Genomic DNA, 19,529 nt, shown 5'->3' on the forward strand with positions numbered 1-19,529 from the left:
ATCTATTTCTGCCATTCGCTTGGATCACATGAACCTTTGGTGTACTACATCTAAATATAAAAAAGATGTAATGCATTTGGGTACATATTCTATTTCAAGCAGCCCATTTGTGTTTAGTGAAATTCATCATTCATCATTTCTTAAAGGTGGTGGTGATTTTGGGTATCCTGAGTTTGCCAGGGTCTCCACTTTCCATGTGCTTAGCAGTGGTTAATTCATACCGACTCATAATAACAGCAAAGTAATACATAACATAGTAAGGCACAGAAATATAATAATAAAAACACAGACTCAGTTTACAAATTATTACAAATGTAACTTATTTACTTTAAAACATGTAATTTGTAACCAAACATCTCATGTCTTTAACCCTTTAAGGACTGAGCCAAATGTACACTTTGTGATCAAAACTAAAAAATGTTTTGTTCTACGTGACATTCTAACTGTGAGTGTCATGATATGGTTACTTTTACTCCAATAAAATACACATATTTGTATTCAGCGATGTCTCACGTGAAAAACAGTACCCCCTATGTACAGGTTTTATGGTGTTTTGGGAAGTTACAGGGTCAAATATAGCATGTTACATTTTTCAGTTTTTTTCATATTGAAATTCACCAGATTGGTTACGTTGCCATTGAGACCGTATGGTAGCCCAGGAATAAGAATTACCCCCATGATGGCATACCATTTGCAAAAGTAGACAACCCAAGGTATTGCCAATGAGGTATATCCAGTCTTTTGTAGTAGCCACTTGGTCACAAACACTGGCTATAGTTAGTTTTAATATTTTGTGTGAAAAATGCAAAAAACTTATTTGAACTCCAATTTTGGCCCGTGTTTGTGACTAAGTGTAAGAAATTATGACCCTCTTACAAGGATATTCTTTTAGGGAATGTGTGACAAATAAGACACAAACACAAGTGTATAATAAAATGTATTGTTAATATTAATTTAAGGATACTGTTATATTTTAAAAGGATATACACTTTACACATTATAACCATAGTCAGTCCAAAACCAAAAGATACATAATAAAAGGGCAATACTTAAACATTTCAATGGAGGTCTTCCCCTTGCGCCTTCATCTTGGGTAATCTGGGACAGACTATCAGTTCACCATGGCCCTGCTTGCTGTGCTGTCCTCTCCAAAGAGACAAAGAAAAAGAGCCTTCCTTGGATGTTGTCCTTTTAAAGACTGATTCTTGGAGTAATAAACTACAAGTCCCAGAATTCCTTTTCCCTCCCAAAAGTGGTTTATCCCGCCCTCTTTCTCCAGAGAGTTCCTTCTTTACACAAGTCTTTCCCTTTGATCTCTTCCCTCCAGCCATAGTGTAACATTGTGAAAGAAGTAACCAGTTAGGGTTGGTTTCTGGGTAGGTTAGACAGCTTGGGAAAAACACACACAACTCCATTGTTACACCTAGATGTCAATTACTCTGATCTCCTGATAACATACATGGAATACTGGAGGGATGTAAGCTTTTGTTTTAGCTGGATGTTGTAAAATGCAACTGAAAGCCTTGATCCCTATCACACTGTCATCAAGGACATGACCCCAACTTGTGAAACCAGTCACACACACAGAAAGTTAGATACAATATTGCAGTTTGGCATATCAATTTCTTACATAAGTGGCTACTAAAAAAAAGACTGAACATACCCCATTTGCAATACCTTTGGTTGTCTACTATTGCAAATGGTATGCCATCATGGGGATAATTTTTATTCCTGGGCTACCATATGGTCTCAAAGGCAACATAACCAACCTGGCGAATTTCAATGTGAAAAAACTGAAATGCAACCCTTATATTTGACTCTGTAACTTTTAAAAACACCATAAAACCTGTACATGAGGGGTACCGTAGTACCTGGGAGACTTCGCTGAACACAAATATTAGTGTTTCAAAACAGTAAAACGTATCACAACAATTATATCGTCAGTGTAAGTGCCATTTGTGTGTGAAAAATGCAAAAAAATTCACTTTCACTGACCACATCATCGTTGTAATACATTTTACTGTTTTGAAACACTAATATTTGTGTTCAGCGAAGTCTTCCGAGTAAAACATTACCCCCCATTTACAGGTTTTATGGTGTCTTTGAAAGTTACAGGGTTAAATATAGTGTTAGCAAATTAAATTTCCTGGACTTTTGGCCTTGGTTGTCTTACAGGTCCCGCAAATTGTAATTAATAAAATGACCTAATTATGTAAAATCATTACATAAATACATACGTAGAATTATTTATATATATGTGTGTGTGTGTGTGTATATATCACTATATACCTATATATAAATAATAACTTTTTAAAAATTATATATATATGTGTGTGTGTATATATGTATATAATTTTTTTCAATTATTGTTATTTATATATAGGTATATAGTGATATATACGTATATACTTATGTATATAGATATATATTTAATTCTACATGTATTTTGATATCAATATATATATATATTAATTTTAAAATACAATTAGAACGAATTTACGCATATATATTTATTTATTTTTTAACGTATTTACATATTTATTTATTATATATATATATATAATGAAAATTACATTTATATTTAATTTAATATAATTGTACGTGTATTTTGATATTAATATATTTATAATTATATATTAAAACACACTTAGACAGTGTATGTGTATGTGCGTGGCAGCAGGGGGAGTACCTGTCATTACAGGCACTCCCCCTGCTGGCACTGACATAGACGCAAGGACCTTGTGATCACATGGTCCAGGGGGGGCGAAGAGGAAGGAGGGGGGCTCCCAGGTAAGTCCCCATACTGCGATCGCCGGCGACTGGGTAAGTAGAAAAGACGGCTTGGGCGTTCTATGCCGCCCGCCGGTGTTAGAGCCGGTTCCCTAAGGACAGCATAGAGCGCCCACCATCCTTAAGGAGTTAAACCCCCAGAGATTTAAGACATAACTCACCAGAGTTCTGCCCTATTAGCCAGAACTGAACCAAAATGATAATGAAGGGAGGAGGGTGGGGAAAAACAGCTCTCCAGTTAACTTATTTTCTTTCTTCTGGTGCCAAACATAACCTCTGGGCACCTTATATATCGCGTTTTTCCCTGCTCCAGAGCGCCTTCTCTGTCACCCTCTATGAAAAAAAATAGTATTTCATGATAGAATCTTATGAAATACTCATTTGGTCTGTGATGGAATTTCACTAAAATCTAACCCAGCCAAGAGATACATTGAGACAAAGCAGGGGTTACTGAAGTGCCAGGAGCTAAAGAGGATCTGCCGAAGGAAGATGACTGCGTCTGCGAGGGACAGGTTCCGGTAAGGACCACCCTCAGTGGCGATGTCACTTCTGCAAAGTCCCAGACAGTAACCGTGCCGCTTTGAGATTGGTGGCACTACAGAACCTCATGGCATTAGATTATCTTCCTGCTGGAATAGGGGTTACTTGTGTGATTTTAAATGAACAGTGCTGCATTTATGTATCAGATGTCAAAGGTCGGGTAACATTTTCAATAAATAAGGTTAAAGGAATTGCGAGATCCTGTGATTATTGCTCATGAGGCCTGGGATTTTGGACTAAGTAACTGATTTGGCTCCATTGGGTCAAAATCATTGCATGGACTGGGGTTGACCTTTAGGTCACTCCTCACTCAATGCCTTACTGCCATCCCGCCTTCCCCAACATGATACAGCAAGAAACCAATGCTATTGAGCTACAAAGTTTATATACTAATTTTTACAGACCTGAATCTGAGACTTTGGAAGAAGAATTGGCAAGATTTCATTTAATTCTTTAAGACTAAGGCTAAGAGTCAGGTCTGGTTGTACTTTCTCCCCTGTGCTACAAAGTACAAAACTGGGGAGGTGTGAGCAACATTTTGACTCCATCTTGTTTCATCCAATGCAGGTAAACTTGTGAACTGTACCAAGAGAAACACTAAGCTTTCTGCATTCCAGGGAGGTGGCTTCGAGGATTGGCTATGAGTGAGCAAAGGGCCTTGGGGTATGGTAGTAGTGTGGAATAGTGATGTCCCGAACGGTTCGCTGGCGAATAGTTCCTGGCGAACATAGCTTGTTCGCGTTCGCCACGGATGGCGAACACATGTGATGTTCGGTCCGCCCCTATGTGTCATCATTGAGTAAACTTTGACCCTGTACCTCACAGTCAGCAGACACATTCCAGCCAATCAGCAGCAGACCCTCCCTCCCTCCCAGACCCTCCCACCTCCTGGACAGCATCCATTTTAGATTCATTCTGAAGCTGCATTCTTTTTTTTTTTTTTAGACAGAAGTGTGTTATATTTGAGCATGCTAGGCTGAATGTGCGTATATCATGGCTAGTTGCACTGAGGGTATGAGTATATAGCAATACATTGTTGTGAAAGATGGCTGTCATGTTTAGGGTGTAGCTTGCACGTTATCAACTGTGTATTGCAGCTCCACCACTAGTTATAAATCAAGTGTGAGTCGCCCCATGAGATGAGACTAGTGAATAACATAATACATGAACGGTTAAGGTAAAGGCATGTAAGGAACTACAACAATAAACTCTTTAGGAGGTGAAATAATGACATCTTTAAACGCTTGCTACTTTACGATTAGTTAATGTGCAGAGAGCAGTTCATGTGATCAAAGGCATGGTGTGGTGGATCGGCTATAGTGGGACATGCTTGGCAGGCTGCTGTTTACTGCTTGTGTTCATCCGATCCCTTCTGGGCACCAGGTGCAGACCCTGGGAGTCCCTGATACCTGGAACAACAAAGGCAAGTCTCTGGCTGAGTGCCGGGTTCGCGGCTTGAGGTGGTGGAAGCTTGTTTTGTCGGGTGGTCGGATCTGTCCAGGTGGTGCTTCATGTCCGGTGCGGGATTGTGGTGGCTTAAGGTGGAGGTGAGTGCTTGACGTGGGGTAGGCTCTGCATTTCTGTTTGTGACTCCGGTCCCGTCTTTGACGCCTTTTGCGTTGGTGGATTTTAATGGGGACTGCTTCGCTTAGCTGTGGTGGAGCTTGTTCGGGCTTCCTGCTTGTTATTTGATTCCAAAATTGTCCAGCTTAGACTCAATATCCTGCCATGCTTTGCTGGTACCAGGAGGACACGCGGCTGCCGCCATATTGGGAGAGTCGCAGATGGTATGTCAGCCTGGGCGGCTGTGCTCTGTGCTTCCATTAGCTCCAGACAGCCTCTCAGGGGTGGACCGGGATAACCCCCACCGGTCCGAGGGGGGTAACGGAGCTCCTGCCGGGAAGTAGCTTCTCCTGGGCATCCCAGGATCGGGAGATCGGCCGCCTCTCCCACCCGGTCAGCAACAGGCCACACTTGCCACGCGGAGATATGTAAGACTCTGTCGAGTTGCTGACCGCTATTAAGCATGTCGGGTTGCTCAGGTAGGAGCAACATTGCTGGGTCATCCTCTTCTGGGGTGAAATTCGCTTGTTGATAGCTGCTTAAAGTGAGATATTGAAGGAGCTCACACGAAGTGCGTCTTTCCTCCATGACAGCTAGGCCCCGCCCCCCGGAAGCTGCATTCTTAGTGAGAGGAGGGACAGTGTAGCTGCTGCTGATTTAATAGGGAAATCGATAGCTAGGCTAGTGTATTCAGTGTCCACTACAGTCCTGAAGGACTCATCTGATCTCTGCTGTAAGGACAGCACCCCAAAAAGCCCTTTTTAGGGCTAGAACATCAGTCTGCTTTTGTTTTGTTTTTTTCTGTGTAATCTAATTGCAGTTGCCTGCCTGCCAGCGTGTGTGTCAGGCTCACAGCGTATACTGTGCCCACTTGCCCAGTGCCACCACTCATATCTGGTGTCACAATAGCTTGCATTTAAAAAAAAACAAAAAACTTTTTTGACTGTAATATAATAGCAGTCAGTTTCCTTCACACGTGTGCATTTCAGGGCCTGCCAGGGCACAGTGTCACACCAGTGCAACTCATATCTGGTGTAATAGTAGTGTACATTAAAAGAAAAACTAGAGATTTGACTGTGAAATAATAGCAGTCAGTTTCCTTCACACCTGTGCGTTTCAGGGCCTGCCAGGGCCCAGTGTCACACCAGTGCAACTCATATCTGGTGTAATAGTAGTGCACATTTAAAAAAACGAAATACAGGGGGCTTGTTGTCACCTTTCGGGGACCCTAGGTGTTGTACATGGCTGGGTGGAGGAAGAGACCTTCAATGACATCAGTGAGGACAAGGAACGGGACATGGCTAGCTTGGTATCCAACCTTGTGCAAATGGGAAGTTTGCGGTTGTGCAAATGGACTGTTTGCGGTGCGTTAAACTGGGAGTTTGGTCTGTCACTGTGAAGCGGGCGTAACCCTTACACTACCTGATCGATACAACATCATACCTGATGTTTTAAAGCACGTTATTCCAAACAATTTAGGGATGTTAGGTGATTTATGCCCTTTATGGATTAAAACCAGACTCTGCATCAACTATGTAATTTTCCATGGGAGTTTTGCCATGGATCCCCCTCCGGCATGCCACAGTCCAGGTGTTAGTCCCCTTGAAACAACTTTTCCATCACTATTGTGGCCAGAAAGAGTCCCTGTGGGTTCTAAAATTTGCCTGCCTATTGAAGTCTATGGCGGTTCGCCCGTTCGCAAACATTTGCGGAAGTTCGCGTTCGCCTTTCGCGAACGGAAAATTTTATGTTCGCGACATCACTAGTGTGGAATAGTGGAAGTCTTGTTTCTCTCGTACACCTTGTTGTGTATGTTGCTAAAGGGTATGTCCTGCTGGGGTTTTGTCCAAAACAATGTCTACCTTGCCTTAAGTATGACTTTACCTTGTTAGAGAGGAAAATTTGTGGTTTCAAAATACTAATTTAAGACACACAAGCACATGTTATTAATTAGAAACCTCCAAGACCTTAGTTAAGACATAAATAAAACTTTCCTCTAGCCTTGTAGACTGTTGAACACTATACATTGTATGTGTAAGACGAATTCAATAGAGAAACTGTGTATCTCTCCAATATTGCTATATGGTTAAAAATAAATAAATAAATCTATTAATCAACAGAACTCCGGGTCATTTCCAGGGTCAACAACCACATGTCCTTACTCCACATGTTGTGAGTGCTAGCATATCGACTAAGCAATATACTGTATAATAAACCCATCCCCTGCCTATGCTCCCCTTATTGTTAGTAAGCAGAGCACATATATCATTCTTCTCTGTCAATCAATGCTATAAAATAAAAGCCTTTGCACCAGTCAGGAGACAGAAAAAAAAATACTTGTTCTCCTCCAGTGCAGTGTGTCCTGGATGGGATGCACTGATCTCGATTATAAGTGCATTTGTTAAAGAAAAACAGCATTACATGAAAAAAGAAACAGTTATCACAAGTTCCGGATGATTGTCAATGTTGGATCCAGTGATTTTATTTTCCAATTTGCCTTATACTAGAGACTCCAATATATGTATCCAGCTTTATGTACTTGTCCCCCCTGCATATATGGAGCCCTGGTATAGTAAAACCTCTGCACATTGTGTGAATGAGCACTGACCTCTGTTAGCTATTACATTAGGCAGGCTACAGGCTATAGGGTAACTGATTCAGCACTTTCCAAGCTGATGTGAAACTACTTGAGGATTCAAGTGGAAGGGAGGGGCAGAGAGCTGTACTAGGAAGCTATCCCATTCCTAGTACTCCAAGCACACAAACACAGGAAGATCATTTAGCTCCCATCCTGACTGAGCGCCGGACACAAGCTGAATGTGAGTATGGTGTATGAGAACATTGCCAAGTGACTAACGACACATGGGCAGAACATGGGGACATAGTACTTACATGTCATGTATCCAGTCTGTGTGCTCATCAGTCATCCTAAATAATAGAGCTATATTAATACTGCTACAGTTTGTTTATGGACTTGTGTTAACCCTTGAATGGCCTTGTGCTCTATACTAATATATTGTGTTATGAAAGGTTCCATGCCCTCATGTCCTGCCTAGTATATATATATATATTCTGTTTATGAATAAAGGTTAAACCTTTGCATATCTTATGCTAGATATATATGTGAACAGTATATGCTATATGTATGATATAGATGACGGGTCATATATAAAGGCTGTATATGATACTGTATCTCTGATAAATATAAGGCCATATATAATGCAATTGTGACATGTATGAAGGTTGTATATGACATATTTTCATTGTGACATGTATACAGGTTCTATATGATATATTGTATATGTGACAGATATAAGGCTACATATATACTATATATACTATAGCTGTCACAGGTATAAAGCTGGATATAATATTATGTAATATATCAGTGGCAGGTACAATGGTTGTATATTTAATTTATTCAGGCCAACATGCTACTCTGTTAATTTTAGAAAAAGCCGTATTGACCTACTGTAAAACTAGCATTGAATGTCCCTCTAACTATAAGGGTGTTCATTAATTTTTACAGGAGAAATGGTTGAAAATCTGATGTTAACCTTTGCAACTCGGTTACTTTTAAATGTAAACCCAAAGTTAACATCAAGTTGAATATTTCTTTAGCTTAGTCGGTCTGTTAAACTGAGCATGCATTTTGAACTTTGTACCTTAGCACATTATTCTATAGCTGATATTAACCATTTCATCTGCAGTGATGTAACAGGCAGGTATATGGTTGCCAGATCTACCACATCTTCTGGCTACAAATCACTTCTTGCTTTGGGTCAGAACATTAAAAGTGATGTTGAATCACTTACTGATACCGGAGAAACTGACGGAAGCCAAGCACAGAGAAGTGGACACAGGTTTCTTCAGGAAGGAAGAGATTCTTTATTCGATTCACCGACCGGGGCTCAGAGGGACTTATGTCACCAAAATACAACAAGATCTGAGCCCAGAACTGACTGTGTAAATGCATGATATAGACATATAGCTCCTCCTATAGTTAACTCTACCCACATATACTCTTTACACAATCAGCTGAACAAAGCCTAACTTCCCTTACCTGTTAGACCACATGGCTCACCCAGAACAATGGAGGAGGGGAAGTGTTTTCAGTTTCTGCATTCCTGCATTTGCTCAATACGGTGTTGATTGTATCTTAGCTACGTGTAACTAACTAACTGATACAACATTTACACATATGCCACATCGCAATCTTGTCCTAGTAAATTTATTTTTACTGAGATTCCACCACATTCCCCCCTTTGATGCTTCTGATATTTCACAATTCCAGATGCATCACTTAACCATAGTTTGCTTACACCTCAGGTTGCCATGAATCAGAACAGACCTCGTAAGCATCTTAGCATCATTACAAATTCCTTCAGCACTCCTCATTCTGAATATATTCTCTCTGGGCTAAGGGTTCATACTTGCAAACAGCCATTACATGCGCAGCTGGTTTCCTTTCTGTCGTGCTCTCTATGACACTCTGTATGGACCTAATTACCAATGGAACCAAACATGGTAGAAAGAGACACACTATAATCAACATGACTCCTCCTACCAATGTCTTGATCCCTCCAAGCTGCTCGTACCTACTTCCAAACCAACTACTAGAATTGTACCCGTTCCAGGCTTAAGTCGGTACATGCGTCAGTTTAGCCATGTGGCTTGTGAGATCAGCCACTGCCTGCCCTTCATCATCTATGTGCAGACAACAGTTGCTGAGATTGAACTTTCCACATACACCTCCTTCTATTTGCACTGGAAGTGAATGGAGGACTTTATCAACAGCCCAACTGGTTTACCTGGTAAGAAGGCTATGTGCTTTACAGAGGAATCCATAATTGCCTAATGGTAGAATGAGGCTTGAATCCCTGTATTAGAATACAATAACACTTCATGGGCATACAGTTTGGCTGTTAACCAGTTCCCTCACATATTACATCCCTCCTATTGGCAATGAAGCGCGCTAAGGTAGCCAGTGCCACTCATTATCTTCCCAGCTACCTACATTCAAGGATGCTATCTTCTTTTTATGATTCACATCATAAACTTTAACTCTCAAGGTCTCTCCTGTTTCAATTGGCAACAAGAAGAAGGATGGTTTGAGCATACCTAACACACATGCCCCTTCCCAGTCCTGTGGCAACTCCGAATAGGCTTTCTTACCACAGATCCAGTACAAATTTGCTGGGGCTTTCCAACTAGATGTAGCAGATAGGTCAAACCACACATCCTTTAAATTGGCATAACTTGCAAACGGGTTAGATGGTTCTGAGACATTTGAAGCTGACCACCAGGTTTGTATTCTTTTGTACTATCATTATAAGCTTTTTGCCCTAGACAAGTTAGTTCTCCTACAGATGTGTTAAACATTATTCCTTATCTTGCTATGCAAACATAACCTATAATGGAGGTCTTTAATCGCCACTCAGATTTACCTCTAACACTCATTTGATAATCGGCTTGAGAAGATATTAACTGTTCAACTGTCTCAGAACCAGAATACATTACCTCCTTTGCTTCCCATGGCCATTGGTCTCCCATGTTAGTACCTCCACACACATAGCAGTTGGTTACATTAAGACTACCAGCAATACTCTCAGCTAAATCTATAAACAAGTTCTTAGCATTATGGGGGGATCTTATTTTCTACACTCATCTCTTCATAAAAAGAATGGAAAACCTGCTGAGTTTGGGATGCTACGGTATCGGTCTCTATTCATATAAATAATATTGTCCCAGGATCCAAACCTGTTCCATATATCTGGAACCCAAATAAGTTCCCAAACCTATCTATGAATCGTTCTAGGTCATTGATAAGTATATGGACTGGGTTACACTCCCTAGACTTACAATATGGCTTGGTAGGCAACTTAGTAACAATCATATCCTTATCTGCTGTCTGTCCCCAAGTTGCCCACCCCACACAAGACCAATATGGACAATAATTATAATCCCTATCTGGGCATTTTGGACTTACGTACTTATTTTTACTACTGGGACAAATATACTTATCGTTAGACCCATACGTTCTCTCCCACTTAAGATCCCCGCATACATTCCACGGTTTTCTACCACTTGATATCGCCTTACATGCATCAAATAGCAGAACACCTGAAGAATGTACTGAGGGTCAACCAAATTGTACGGGGTTGATACTCCGGATTGAAGCACTTAGGTTCTCCTACTCCTAAATGGCATACACTATATTCTAGACCTAGGTATCTACACCTAGACACATATCCCTTACACTCATATTGTGAATGCCAAATTAGGGTCTGGGAAATATGATTACCTGTTATAGTAGTCTTAATGCAAACCTCACAGCTAGGTGTGTCGGTACCTCTACCTTCCTGAATATAAAAAGACACAAAAATATACATTATCAAAAGCACTTCGACGTCTTCATCCTCAGTCTTCGTCCGTGCGATGGCACCTCAGCTTCCAGGATGTAAGGGCTGCAGGGAATGGAGTTCTGCTCTTCTTCACAGAGGTCCCTTCGAGACACCCTGGCTATAATACGTGGGTGAGTGGTCAGGCTTTATTATGGCCGTCAAAAACACTCACTTGTAGATCTTTGTTGATGTTCCCTTTTAACAATATTATCTTCGCAAAAACCACTTTTAATCCAACTCGGTCACACGCTTCAACTGGATCTTGCAAGGATTCTCTGGATCTATGGTAGCTTGTCAGGAATCTGCCGCTGGTTTTTTACCCTAGAGTGATGAATCCACGGAGTCACTTCTACAACCTTTACAACTGTTGGGGTAGATAAAAGAACAACATAGGGACCTCTCCACTTGGAACCTAATGGAACAGTGTTCCATTTTTTTATCCACACTTGATCCCCTGGATGGTAAGAATGAACAGGTGGATAAATATTCACAGGTAATCTATCTTGTACCCATTTCTGTACCTCTTCCATAGTTTTACCCAACTCTACAACCTGCTGCCGGGTAATTCCTTCTCCCAACTGACTCAAATCCCCCGTTAAGTTACCAAGTATGGAAGGTGGATGCCCATACATAATTTTTCATCAGTACCCCAGAAACAAAAGAAAGCATCTTTGAGGTCTAGGAAGGTATAGTAGGTTGCCCCACCTGGTATTAAAGCAAGCAGATTATAGGGGATGGGTACCACTGGGTGTATATTGACTACTGCATTATTAACTGCGTTTAGATCTTGTACAGGATGATACTCATCTGATCCCGGCTTCTGAACAGGTAATAATGGAGTGTTCCAAGGGGAGGTACAGAATTTTAGGATGTCATACTTTACACACTTATCCACATAGGTTTGTATATTTTCCTTAGCCCTCTATAATATATGGTACTAACTAAGGCTAACAGGATACGCTCCAAGCTTTGATTCAATGTGTATTGGTGGAATATTGCGAGCAAGTCCTGGAGGATTATTCTCTGTCCATATTCTTGAAATGTCAAATAAGGATTCATCACTCTTAGGGTCTGTATTTGTTATTATAGAGTAGAAGTTCCATTTTTCTTCCCTTTGCACCGATACTGATATTATGCCTGGTGATCTATTAAACTTCAGAGACGTTGATCCGTTGGGTTTAAAAGTTATCTGGGCTTGAAGCTTTGATAATAGATCTCGTCCTAGAAGCTGAACTGGACACTCCAGCATATATAGGAACTGGTGCTTAACAAAATGGCCTCCTAGAATACAAGTATGACTCCTGAGAATTGGTCTAGCAGCGCTTTTCCCAGTAGCTCCTATCATAATTATAGTCTTCCTGAAGGAGGAGCAACTAGGTTAGTTACCACAGAGTACTCAGCACCAGTGTCAATCATGAAAAAGCTCCTCTTTCCCTCTATTGATACATCGACCATAGGCTGCACTCGGCTAAAGGGGGATGGAGCCCAGTCGGTATCAATAGTCGTCCATGACAGCGTCAGCCAGACCGACAAAATCTCTATCTTCTCTATCCCTTAATCTCTGGGTAGGGGAATAGTATCTACTTCCCTGAACACCTCCTCTGTTACTACTGTCATTCCCTCCAAGACTTTCTCTATAGCCACCTCTGTAACCATCTCGTAACCTTCTCTCTTGTCTTATCTATAACTTGCTTTATATTCCCTCTGTGGGCAGTCACTTTTCCAATATCCTTCCTCTCTACAATACGCACAGTGATTCCTACTTCCTCCCTTACTCAGGCTATTCTCAACTCCTCTATTCACCTCCCTTCCCTGTCTCTCTACACTTATGATAGCTACAGCTAGCATATCTGCCTTCATCCTCATTTTACGTTCTTCCTCCTCCTTTGTTTCAATCTCCCTGTTCATATACACCTGACTTGCAATTTCCATTAACTGTGATATGGACATTCCTACAAATCCCTTTAACTTTAGCAATTTTCTTTTGATATCACCTTGGGTCTGGCTGACAAATGCTGAGTTGTTCATTCGAGAGTTCTCAGGGGCCTCTGGATTAAAAGGAGTATATAATCTATATGACTCCAGCAATCTCTCATAGAAAGCACTAGGTGACTCGTCTGCTTTCGTAAAGGAATTATGGGTCTTCCAATTAAACAGATCAGTCATGGTGAACGGGACATAAACAAATACACGGTCTGCCAACTGTAATTGACCATTAATATCAATGTGTGGGGGACCAGGGGTAAGATGCAGTGGCATTTGTAAATGTCAAAGTTGGAGGGCACCGGTCATTTGTCAGGTTAGGGTGGGACTTAGATAGGGTTGTTTAGTCATAGGTTCCGGTCGGGGAGTGGTGAGGTAGGTGGAAATGGATAAATTAATTTTACTGGTCAGTAACTTGGTTAACAAAATGTTTCGGACAGGGTTAGGAGGAGCCTGACCAGTAACCAAAAATGGTAAAAGTGTATTCCAGCGTCCTATACCATTGACCATTTCATCCAGTTGTATTTCAAAACTAATTTACTGTTACTAAAGGCACACAAGGCTCAGTAATTATAGTGTTATGTCAGTGGTTATGGTGTTTTCAGTGATTATGGTATTATCAGTGGTTATGGTGTTTTCAGTGGTTATGGTATTATCAGTGGTTATGGTATTATCAGTGGTTATGGTGTTTTCAGTAGTTATGGTGTTTTCAGTGGTTATGGTGTTTTCAGTGGTTATGGTATTATCAGTGGTTATGGTATTATCAGTGGTTATGGTGTTTTCAGTGATTATGGTATTATCAGTGGTTATGGTGTTTTCAGTGGTTATGGTATTATCAGTGGTTATGGTGTTTTCAGTGGTTATGGTATTATCAGTGGTTATGGTATTATCAGTGGTTATGGTATTTTCAGTGGTTATGGTGTTTTCAGTGGTTATGGTGTTTTCAGTGGTTATGGTATTATCAGTGGTTATGGTGTTTTCAGTGGTTATGGTATTATCAGTGGTTATGGTGTTTTCAGTGGTTATGGTGTTTTCAGTGGTTATGGTATTATCAGTGGTTATGGTGTTTTCAGTGATTATGGTATTATCAGTGGTTATGGTATTATCAGTGGTTATGGTGTTTTCAGTGGTTATGGTATTATCAGTGGTTATGGTGTTTTCAGTGGTTATGGTGTTTTCAGTGGTTATGGTGTTTTCAGTGGTTATGGTGTTTTCAGTGATTATGGTATTATCAGTGGTTATGGTGTTTTGTAATTGCTGAGAATTATCTGATTTCAGTGGATTCAGTTACTGTTATTAAGAATTCTCCTCACAATTTTGACTGCTAATAATAAAACTGAATACAAAGAACCAGTTGGGGGGTAGGTAGGCACAGAAAAAGGAGGGGACAGGCATCTGAGAGCCAGAGACAATTAGAGCACAGGGGGACATACCAGCTGCACCAGTTTTTGCTAAAGAATTTAGTTGAGGGATGGTCAGATGGGTCAGATTCCATTGGGGATGGACAGACCAGTTTTGATAACCATCTAGTAACACAAACTGTGTTAACAGTCAAAAACTGGTCATTCTCTACTACATAAGGTAGTCCCCAAAATCACACACATTATATCCCTTTTTAAAGTTATTTAGCATACATTCTAAGGGATCAACAATCTTTAAATCGGCGCTGCCATACTTAGCAACGGAGCGTCTAATTCAAAGAAACACAACAAACACACCTACAACAGTCACATTTGTTTCCCTGGCAACAGCACCACGTGGCACAGTTACTAGGTCAAACTCATACAACAAAACATACAGGGAATTCCCGTACACACACAGCTGTTACACCAGTCACTAAGTAACTAATACTGTGCCCTTTGGCGAAACTATACAGTCACCGACGCTATAATTCCCTATATCTGAATTACCCGTCTATAACATACCCCAGTAACATCGTCTTTACAAACAGTAGTTATAGTACGGTTAGCATTGGTTAGAGTACAATTTAAAGTCACAGTTCAATTAGTAGTGGTTATGGTGTTAAACATACAACATAGACAACAGTTATTAGTAGTTATTTACAATATCAGTAGTTATTATACATGGTTATGGTACCGTGCGCTATAATACAGTTACACACTATTCACACTCTCGCTAGACGGCAGAGCTCACGCTATCTGGCAAGATATACACTCTACTACAACAATCTTTAACACATTTACAATTCCCAACTAATCTATTGGCCAGTACCTTGATGGACTACCTAAAACTATATACACCCATTTTGGTTAGCCACACTGCCCAAGCACCACATATAGCGAACTAGAGGACCGAATTTAGACAGACGCCTCTTAGTCTATTACTCTATCAAAAATCTAGTGGGTTCCAAATTTACACGCCTTCCCACTTAGCCAAGATAGGTTGAGAGCTAGCGAACCGAATTTACACAGGCGCCGCTTAGTCTCCCGGTCCCTCCGACCTAGCGAACGTAATATACACCCTAGAACGCTAGTCTAGACAAGACACCGGTGTCCGGCTAGGGCTATTTACACAGGACCCCGCCTGACTCCAAACCAAATCAAACGGTCTTACTAAAGAGCGTTCGATTGAGCGGTGCGCCTTCGCTCCTTCCCTCCGACAGAGGGGGCAGACTCCACACACAGATTTAAACCCCTTTTGGGCCTACCGCACAATCGGTATACCCCTAGTGGGTCTGCCGTCTAAAACAGCAGTCGTCTTACCTCATCGTTCCTGAACCTGGGTTCACACTCATCGACGGGGACACCCCAGCACTTACTACGTAGAGGCCGATGATCTCCTGGATAAAAGACCAGTGGCGCCGAGACGAAGGGAGGTCCACGCAGAAGTTCAGGGGTGCAGCCGTAGAGAACGTGGGCAAAGATAGACCGTCTCACGCCTCTGCTTCTCAGCTACCGTTGAACGATGAGCTTCCCGGCCCAATGCACCAAATGATACCGGAGAAACTGACGGAAGCCAAGCACAGAGAAGTGGACACAGGTTTCTTCAGGAAGGAAGAGATTCTTTATTCGATTCACCGACCGGGGCTCAAGGGACTTATGTCACCAAAATACAACAAGATCTGAGCCCAGAACTGACTGTGTAAATGCATGATATAGACATATAGCTCCTCCTATAGTTAACTCTACCCACATATACTCTTTACACAATCAGCTGAACAAAGCCTAACTTCCCTTACCTGTTAGACCACATGGCTCACCCAGAACAATGGAGGAGGGGAAGTGTTTTCAGTTTCTGCATTCCTGCATTTGCTCAATACGGTGTTGATTGTATCTTAGCTACGTGTAACTAACTAACTGATACAACATTTACACATATGCCACATCGCAATCTTGTCCTAGTAAATTTATTTTTACTGAGATTCCACCACATTACAATATGTAGAATTCATTTGGTGCAGGAAAGAAAATAATCAAATATGGAGGGACCCTCAATGAGCTGCCTACATTAATTGGTCGCCGACCATAAACACTACAGCAGTGAACAGCATCCGATGGATGTCGAGTTAAGTTGTCAAACAGTCCGCTCACATACACTGTAGCAAGCATGTCAAACTCAAAGGCTAGCACGGCCAAATAAACAAGGTTTAAGTTTACGTGAGACCCTACCCCACCCTCCCCCCCTCCCACCCACAGATTTTCATAGAAACGTATGTTTATTTTGAAAAGCACAGTATAAAAAAAATAAAAACAGCATCCCCCTCTTCTAAACCCCAACACCCTCTGCTACTAAACCCCGGCCCCTGTTTTGAAAAAAAAAAACCAAACAATATTAGCCAACAAGCAGACTCCACTCACATTAATGCTGCTATTATGCGACTCCGGAGTCCAGCCTCTGGTATACCCCCAATGGCGCCGTCTGCACCCTGTGCCAAAGCAGATGCTCCCACTACTCCTTGAAACCCTGTGAAGGTGGAGCACGTTGACGTCACGTCTGAATGTGACGTGGCATTGCGTGCCTCAGTGCACCTCCAGGTCTTCCACTGTCTAGATGCGGCCATGGCAATACTGACCAACACACACTCACTAACAGACACAAAATCACTGACAGACACACAAACTGACTGACAGGCACACACACACACATTGACAGACACACACACACACACACACACACACTCACAGACAGACAGACACACACTCACTCACTGACACACACACAACTGACAGACACACAGACTCACTCACTGACAAACATACACACACTGACAGACACACACTCATTGACTCACACACACACTCACTGACTGACAGCCACACACTCACTGACAGACACACACTCACTGACAGACACACACTCACTGACAGACACAAACACACACACACCCACACATTTAGACATTCTTGCACACACTCACAAATCATTTGATGTATTGCTCCCTACCTTTGGGAGCTGGTATGGGGCCTCTCCCTGGGGTCTCTCTTCCTGCTCCTCACAGCTCCCTCATGCGCGCAGTGAATGACATCATATTCTGGCACCCGGCAGCACTACAGAGGGCGCGCACGAACAGACTGAACTCCCTTGCTGCCGCCAGCATACTCTCCTCCTGGCTGGATACATTTTAGTACAGTAGGCACCTGAGTAGAGTAGGTACCTAGTCTGCCTTAACATGTCAAACTCGCGGCTCACTAGGCCGCAAAGATATTCATAGTGTGCCGCGAGTTTGAGATGCTTGATCTAGAGCCAGGACAATTGACGGTATTTTTTCTTTACATTTTTTTTATTTATTTAAGGTGTTTTTTTTTACATTTTCACACAAAATGGATGCGTATACAAGATAAAGTGTTAACATTATAGGAATTAACAGTACCCGATATTACATTAAATTTTGAGGCCGATCCATAGCAGGATTAGCTATTTGGGCCATGCATTATTATACATTATGCATTAGTATCATAACATGTAAACAATACTGAGCCCAACAGTATCTTAGGACGTTGGTGTAAGAAAAGAGACAAGAGAGTAACCAAAGAAGAAAGAAAAAAAAAAATTACAAACAAAGTCGGGTACATGAGTATAGTATAATTTTGAGTAGCGTATATGCTCGTCTATAAGTCGAATGCAGTTTTTTGACCCACAATTGTGAAATATGCTATTCACAGTCGACATTGCCCCCATGAGGGTCCCCCATGTTGCTTCTTAGCCATTTGAGCTTATTGCCTTTGTAAAAGGTCGTCTAGTGGGGCAGGCATGCTTAATGGTGTCAGGCATATTTTCTGGATGCACTGGGTGAGTCACTTGGCAGGGGAGCAAACTGGGGTAGATTCCCTCTAAAGGTGTATAGGTCTCTGTGAGGGCAAAATGTGAGTCAGAATTGAGTTCCATCATCGTACATTGAGGTTCAGGCTAAAGGTGAGACAGTGTCTTCTGTAAAGGAATTGGTATGAATGTTGTGTCTTAGCATGGCCTTGGGTTAGAGAAGATGTGCTTATTAGCCTGGCGGGGAAAGGAAGTGTTGGCTGGTGTTTGCTCAGTGGATGGCCGGAGTTGTAGTAAACAGGAGCAATGTAAGAGAATGGGGGAGAGGTAGATGGAGAGATAGGAGGAAGAAGAAGAGAGAAGGGGTGTTAAGAGAGTGAGAGAAAAGAGAGAGAAATTGAAAGGAAAAAGAGGATAGAGAAAGAAAGAAAGTAGAAAAAGAGGGGTGGGGGAAGGTATGGGGGCAGGAAGGGTTTGTAAGGGTGTGTGGGAGAGGATCATGTCATGTCATGAATTAGGGCGGAGAGTTTATTCTTTTTTTTGCTTCTTGCATTTTGCGGATCACATTCCCCATTGTTGGTACTTTCGAGGCACCCAAACATTCTGCTATCGCTCTCCTGGTTGCAAGCGCAATTTTGGCTATTAGTTGTTTTGTGCCCTGGGAACCTCATGATATGCTTTGGAGAGCAACCATATCCAGGGGTCCTTTGGAATCTCCATGTGTAGTATCTTAGAGGTCAGCTGTGTGGTTTTTGTCCATAATTGGGTAACTTGAAGCCATTCCCACCATACATTGTAGTAAGTATCCCTGTTTCCACATCCCTTCCAGCAAAGGTCAGAGTCAGAGCTGCCCGTCTGTTTTAACCTGAGAGAAGCAAGATACCATCCCATGAACATTTTGTAGGCCTGTTCCTTGTGGTTCACGCATATCGTGACCGTGGCGGTGGCCTCCCGGTACTTTTGTAAAATAAGTAAGACTCCAGGTCCAGGAACAGCCCCCTCTGGACCTGGTGGGATACAGGGACAATA

At 41.8% G+C, this 19,529-nt stretch overlaps 1 protein-coding gene across 1 annotated transcript in view; it reads left to right on the forward strand.

The window, feature by feature from the left end:
• Positions 1–7,623: 7,623 nt before the first annotated feature.
• ACY3 (aminoacylase 3) overlaps positions 7,624–19,529 on the forward strand; it is a 61,560-nt gene continuing 49,654 nt past the window's right edge. The window contains exon 1 of the mRNA XM_063444573.1: positions 7,624–7,712. The gene's annotated coding sequence lies outside the window, so the exon portion shown is untranslated. The remainder of the gene's footprint in view (positions 7,713–19,529) is intronic.

The sequence above is a fragment of the Pelobates fuscus genome, chromosome 1, assembly GCF_036172605.1.
Source record: "Pelobates fuscus isolate aPelFus1 chromosome 1, aPelFus1.pri, whole genome shotgun sequence".
NCBI classification, from domain to species: domain Eukaryota; kingdom Metazoa; phylum Chordata; class Amphibia; order Anura; family Pelobatidae; genus Pelobates; species Pelobates fuscus.